This window comes from Aulonocara stuartgranti (genome assembly GCF_965226115.1).
Source record: "Aulonocara stuartgranti genome assembly, chromosome: 22".
Taxonomy (NCBI): domain Eukaryota; kingdom Metazoa; phylum Chordata; class Actinopteri; order Cichliformes; family Cichlidae; genus Aulonocara; species Aulonocara stuartgranti.
In genome coordinates this window covers 34,659,558-34,666,732 of record NC_138957.1, presented here as the reverse complement: position 1 = coordinate 34,666,732, position 7,175 = coordinate 34,659,558, and the positions used below count along the sequence as shown (strand labels likewise).

The 7,175-nt window shown below is 40.6% G+C and overlaps 1 gene segment (V, D, J or C); it reads right to left on the bottom strand.

Annotated features, from left to right (window-relative positions):
* Nucleotides 1-1,376: 1,376 nt before the first annotated feature.
* On the bottom strand, nucleotides 1,377-2,870 carry LOC309699547 (Ig kappa-b4 chain C region-like). The segment is given in 2 exons: nucleotides 2,573-2,870; nucleotides 1,377-1,858 (listed from the first exon to the last, which is right to left on the bottom strand).
* Nucleotides 2,871-7,175: the final 4,305 nt, after the last annotated feature.

Sequence of the window (7,175 nt, the reverse complement as noted above, 5' to 3'; positions counted from 1 at the left end):
CCTCTGAAATGAAGCCCACAAAACCATGAAGCTGCTTTATGTTTTTGTCTCTGTGTCCTCAGAGTCCAGAGGACAATATACAGTGACTCAGCCTGGAGCAGTGAGCTCTGCTGTGGGAGAAACTGTGAGCATCAAGTGTACGACCAGTCAGGATGTTTTTCTCTCTAGCTATTTAGCCTGGTACCAACAGAAAGATGGAGGAGTTCCTAAACTGCTCATTTATCGTGCTAGCACTCGAGTATCAGGGATTCCAGCTCGCTTTACAGGCAGTGGATCAAACTCTGACTTCACTCTGACCATCAGTGGAGTCCAGGCTGAAGATGCAGCAGTTTATTACTGTCAGAGTTATCACAGCATCAACAGTCAGCATGTGTTCACACAGAGAAAAACAGTCGTACAAAAACCTCCCTCAGTCAGACTGAACAGAAACTGAAGTGACTGCTGCAGCTGGAAGATACTGCAGAGACTGATACAGTTCACTGAGGACACACACACACACACACACACACACACACACACACACACACACACACACACACACACACACAGTCTAACCCTAAATGTTAATGTGGGTTTGACTCAAAACATCAGACTTGTGTCCATCCTGACGAGCTCGCACAGAAGAACATGTGAAACACAAAACAGTTGATACTGTGAGTCAGATCTGTGATGAAGAAACTCTCCTGTAAATATTCAAACTGGGAAGTAGTTATTAAATGAGAATATTTTAGTAAACTGCAGTACTGATATATGTATGTATGCAGATTGCTCAGCTACATTCTTGGTCACAGAAATATTTCACATGATTTGATCTGAAGATTTAAAGTTTAGTTCATCAAGTCTTTAACTTCATCTTTGTGACATAAATTATTCTGACATTTACACTTTTTAACCTGCACTGATGTTCTGAAAGAGACATTTTTAGTGTCTCCTATGTTGATAAAGAAAGTTTAGTTTTTCTTTGGGTTATTTTATCAATTCTGACTTTGAAGAAAACCAGGACGGGTCTCATCACGGGTCACATGCAGGTTACAATAATCTGTCACCATGATTTCTACTTCTTCTACACCCAACAGCAAAGATCATCACAAAATCCAACATGATGGAAAATAATGCAGCTGCAAAAGACCTTAAAACTATTTATAACAGGGAGCAGCTGTTGGCTGTGATTCTATTTTACTTATAGCTTTTGTTTTCTTTTTTTTAGTTGTTTTCATTTTTTTTACATTTACAGTCTGATGTGATACAGCACATGTGATTCTCTCAGTCAAAGTTACTGAAGCAGAGATTTTCAGTGTATGGAAGCATCACTGCTGAAGCTGAAGGATGATTATCAGACAGAAGAGCAGCTGAATGGAAACACATGAAAACCACTATTTGAAGACCTCAGTTTTTATTTGAAGTATTAAAACCATCAACAGTGCCACAAGCATGAAAACATGAAAACTATCAAAGCAATACAGACACAGAGGGAGCAGACTGAGAGAAGCTGCAGACTAAAGCCAGTATCAGAGTCCCAGTGAGTCAGCTCAGGACTGGGAACACTGGTCTGTCATCAGAGTCTCTGAGAGTGGAGTGTGGGAGCCCTGGGTGGCCTCACAGGTCACAGAGCCCACCTTCTCCCACTGGTCTGCAGGGAGCCTCAGGGTGCTGCTCCAGCTGTAGTGGCCGTCATTCTGCAGCGCCCCGGGGCTCCTGCTCTCCTCCCAGCTGATGCTGCTTCTTCCATCCACCTTCCAGGACAGCCTCCAGTCTGAGGGGAAGCCCTTGTTGGCCACACATATGACTGTAGCCTTCCCCTGCTGCAGCTCCTCACTAGAGGGCGCCAGCACGGTCAGGGAGGGGGGGACTCGGCCCACTGCAGAGAGAGAGAGAGAGATGTTAGAGAAACTGGGAGTTGAAACTGCTCTCCAGCTGTTTCACTTCTCTATCTGAGATTGGTAACCATGGTAACAGACAGGCTTCACTGCTGAACCATGGCAACAGACGAGTTTCAGTACCAAAGATAAAAATATTAAAGCGTTTCTTTGACTTCTGATGTACTCATGTGCGTTATGTTTGTATTATTTATTAGTTTTATAATTAGAAAACAAACAGAAATTAACATGTCAGATTTTTCTCATAAACTTGTCATAAACAATTGTATGTAAAACAGAAAAAAGCATAGACCTTTTTTTGCTCTATTAGGGAACAATAAAGATAACTGTACTTACTCACACATTAAAATTCATAAAATCATCAAATCTCAGACAGCAAACTGTTAATGTGTCGTTAATAATGTTAAATCTTTAAGAACTATTAATTTTAGTTTGCAGCAAAAGGTTGAAGACAAAACTTTTATGAGAATGTAAAATATATAAACGTTTTCTACTTTTCTTCAAGAAAAAAAAAACTTTTGAAAGTTTAATTTCCAGTGAAAATAAATACACAAGACGATTTTAGTCTGAATTCAAAATTTACACTGATATTAGATTTTATATTTATGAGAAACATGAAGTATTTATGTAGAAGGAAATGAAATGAACCTTAATGATACAAGTTTGAGCTTCATAAATGAGTGAAATGTACTTACAGTTAACATCCAGTCTGGTTCCTCCACCGAACGTGTACCACAGTGATACAAACTCATTGAGGCGCCGTACAAAAACCTCTGACTGTAGAGAGACACGGCTCTCTGACTCTGAGACAAACAAACTCAACAAAATCATTCACTGTTTGCATAATGTTATAAAAATAAAAAAGAAACAGTGCAACATGCTTTTATAAATTGCATTTTTAAAATTAGATTCACAGTTCAGATAATTTTATTAATTCCAAAGTTTGTTTGCAGCTTTCCCACACTACCTGCTCACACAGTCAAACTCACACAGCCTACAGTCTTTAAACAATAATCACGAGCACTGTTGCACGTCAAGGCAGAGATAAACAAGCAATGAGGTCAAGGAAAAAGTAAATAAATGCATCAAAATGAACAAAAATGTTCGAAATAAATAAACAGAATATGAAGGGTAAATGTCTGAAAATGAAGAATCACAGAAACATTCATCTAAACGACTCCTGTCAGCGTTCAGGAATCTAACAGCTGAGGGAATGAAGGATCTGAAGTTTCTGTTTGTTCTACACTGAGGTTCAAGGTAACGGTGACCTGAGAACAACTTCCTGAACTCAGATGACAAAACAAGTTCAGGATGGATAATAATGTTTTTGTCCTTCATTTTCAGAGTGTCTCTCTGCCTGACCTCCGTGGTTTTGGAGCAGGTATTTATAAATAAAACACTGAACCAGCAGTTCAAGAAATGACTTTCTATAAATGGACATTAAAAGTGTCATGGTCAGGGGGAGCTGGCTGTGTTTTTCCATGATGTCTCTGTGCTTCCACCTCTGGGCGGAGCCCTCGTCAGCACACCTGCCATGCTCACCTGATTGTGATCCAGGACAAGCGGCAGTGTTTAAGACCAGCATCAGCATCTCTTCTTTGCTGGTCCGTCTGCTCAAAACATGTTAGTAACAGGCTGCCTTTACGTCTCGTGCTGTGTTTACCTTTCCTTGTTCTCCTTGTGCTCTCAGGAGCTTCTCAGATCCACCAGTCACATTATCAGCAGTTTGCATACCGACCTGTACGCAGGTCATGCTCACGCTGCTTCATGTTCACAGACTCACATTTCATCACCTGTCTGCTCTCCTGCCTTCAACTGTTCTTCATCACTGGATTAATCATGTTGAGCTCAGTACACTCATCCATCCAGCTCACTCAGCCAACATCACTCCCACTGGAGCGACCCCCACTCCACCTGCCAAAACCTTCACTTTTGTGATCCCCACACTAAGAAATCGTCTCCAGTGCCATTGTTCATTATTGTGTTGCATAATAAAGCTTCTGAGTGAACTTTATCCTGACTTCCTGTGATTGAATCTGCATTTCTCTCCACATCCATGTGCCAGCCTTTATTAACTTTTTTTATTGACATCAAAAAAGTTCAACCTTCTTCTTCTTTTTCTCTAAATAAATAAATAGGTTTGTTTTAAATGCCAGAGGCCCACCGGAATGTTTGCCTGTCGGCTCTCCACTGCTGTATTCAGAATCAGAATCAGAATACTTTATTAATGCCAAAGGAAATTATTGCCAGATGGAAGAAATTCCACATGGCAACTCTGCTTATTTGTTTTTTCTATTCAATCATTTATATCAATGTATTGACACCAATAAACTATACCAACAACTACACCTACATGACCTTCTGTGAAAGGACTGCTGCTACCTACCTGAATGAGTTTGTTTTAGAATTTAGATTTTATGTTATTTATCCCTATCTATATTGTTGCAGTTTATTACTGCCTTTTTTATTATTTATTGCTGCTCTTTTTTAAACGTATTCTTTTTAAACTGTATTGTTTATTGCACTGTAGAGGCTGGTGAGAAACAGTATTTTGTTTCAGCCCGGGTAACACCATACGAAATGACAATAAACTTCTTGAGTCTTGAGTCGTAGAGCTAAACCTTGCCAAGCTAAGTATTTGATGGAGCCTACAGTCTTCAATAATCCATAACTTGCTTCCTCCTTTTATCTGGCAACAGCTGAAGAAAGCTGTGAAGCTACAGTTGTCATATGCCGTGGGAGTGTCTGGTCGGGTGTGGTCCAGGTTCCTGTTGCCCGTCCCCTGGGGTGGAGTTGGCCAGCTCATCACCTGCTTCCAATTTCTGGGCCTCCATCTGGAGGGTTTTCAAGCCAGCGCTGCCTGCCACTCCTCGCCAGTTCGTCCTGCTATACTAGTGGTAAACTAGCCTCCACTGTGTTTGGACTCTGTTTGTCTGGACCGTGGGTAAATGTGTTCTCCGTCTCCTGTGTTCTCCAGATACATCACCCGTCGTGCTCTGTTTCCACTCCGTTCTCCAGTCTGCCTAGAACCCTAGGACTACACACTCACCTTCTCCTCAGCCTGCCCTCCAGCCCGTACTTCAACGGTGGATCCCTCTCCCCTGGACACCCTGGAACCTGGACCAGCTTCCCCACATTCTCAGCCATCCCTGGGATGCTCCCACGGCAACCCCTCCTCTGCCTAATAGTCGGTGTTTTCAAGTAAGCACAAGACTCTCCACTAGTACCACTCACCTCAGCCCTTTAATTGTTTACCAGATCAGTAAAACCTCTTTCCTGTGTTTGCAGAAGTTCCCGCCCGTGTTCTCTTTGTGTTCCACGTCTGTTTTCCCGTCCTCTGGTCTCCTTCAGTTCCTGCGAATAGTTTCTGTTAGACCCAGCCTTGTTTAAGTACCTTTTTCCTTCAAATAAATTGTACATAGTTCGAGCAATTGAGTCTGCTCTCGAGTCCACTGCATCCTTGTTTGTGACAACAGTATTCTCTTTTTGAGCAAAGATGTTAATGGCATGGATATGTAACTGACTTTTTGCATGTCCTGAGAACCTGAAGATAGCCTTTTCCCTAAATTTCTAAAGCCTACACGGACAAAGGCTGGGTCACACTTGTTGACTGATTTGAATAAACTTTGGCACAGTGGAAAATAAGCCCCCTTGTACAATGTTATGCAACCAAGGAAAAGTTGTGAATCGTTATTGTTGAAACGACAACACACATTCAGCTCGCTTCTGCACTACTATAAACTTCGGCTTTGAGAGTTTGGAGAACGCTCTCGAAAACGCATACATTTCAAAACGGAGCTGTCCCGTCGCAGTGTGGACACTCTAAAACGTCGACTTTCTAAAACGATGACGCATTTTAGTCATGTGATGCAGTCATGTGACCAATTAAACAAAGATAGCAGAGGGCATTATACAGCAGTTGTTTTGATTGCTCTCAATTTTGACAGCACTAAAAAAAGATTAATATCAGTTTGTACATGCTCCAGATAGCTTTTCTTCAAATTCTTTAATTCTCACTCGCTTTTGCGCAGGACTGGAACGTTTTCAATGTGGACGCACAACTCTGTGAAAACGACTGAAAACGCTAGTGTGGACGCGGAGCATTTTCAGAAGAAAAGGCTGTTTTCAAATCTATCCGGGCTAGTGTGGACGTAGCCTTAGGATCAGGTTGTGCAGGCTTTGTGCAGGTGATCATGTCTGAAACATCAAATTCTTCTCTGTCCCTGTCACCTGCGTGTGACTGGTTCCTGACATGGAGCTCATGTCCCTGACGTAAAAATGAGGAGAAAACTTGTCACTCTATGAAATGCCTCTGACTGTGAAAAGGTGCGGCTGTAAGGAAAACTGGAGAGGACCCCGCCTGGGAGCAGTGTCATGACCAAACATGGCGAGACTCTCCCAGGCCCCTGACAATCTGCTCCTATATAAAGGAATAATACAATGTTTGTGTAAAAATCCATCATTCTACCCTTATCTGACTTCTACAGCACTCCAAACTTCTTAAAATGTATTTATTTTAAAAACCAAGAAAACAAAATATAGAAAGAAAAAAATACAAAACTATTTCCTTCAAAGTAAATACTGCCAGTAGAATGAGCTGCCTTGGTGGAGATTTATGTTCTTGGAGGGCCTCTCGTCAATGACAGATATTAAATTTTAAAAAAAAGAAAACTCATTAAATTAGTTAAACTCGGACAACATGCTGATTAAGTGCTTTTATTTCTGCTATGCAAAAGTAAACCTTTGACAAAGGGAGCACAAAATGTAAAATATATTATCTCTGAAATTGAAAAACTTCAAACAATATTTGCTTTAGAGACAAAAGTTCTACTGAAACATTTTCAGGGAGACAAAAGAAGAAGTGAAGAAGATATTACTCTGTCTGAAGACAAAATGTAACAAATCCAAGAGTCAGAATATATAATTAGTAAAGTTCAACAAAATGTAGCAGCAGCATCAGGGTTTTAAAATGAATCAATAAAAGTACAGAATTTAGTTCTTTGAGTGACTCAAATCTACTAACAGTTAACTTCCAGCCTGTTGCTCCACCAAAAGTCCACCACAGTGATACAAACTCACTGATCAGCTCTCTGACTCTGAAATCGATAAAATGTCAAACTTGTGTTCAATCAAATCTAAGGAAGACAGTGAATCATGAATTTAAAAATAATCGCGTGACCCTCAATGATCTAATGATCATAAATTAAATGATCTCATTTAATAATAGTGACAGGACTGATTTTATCCATTTTCCTGAAAATAGTTTTCTTCAGTTTTCTCTGTCATTTTGTAAAACTA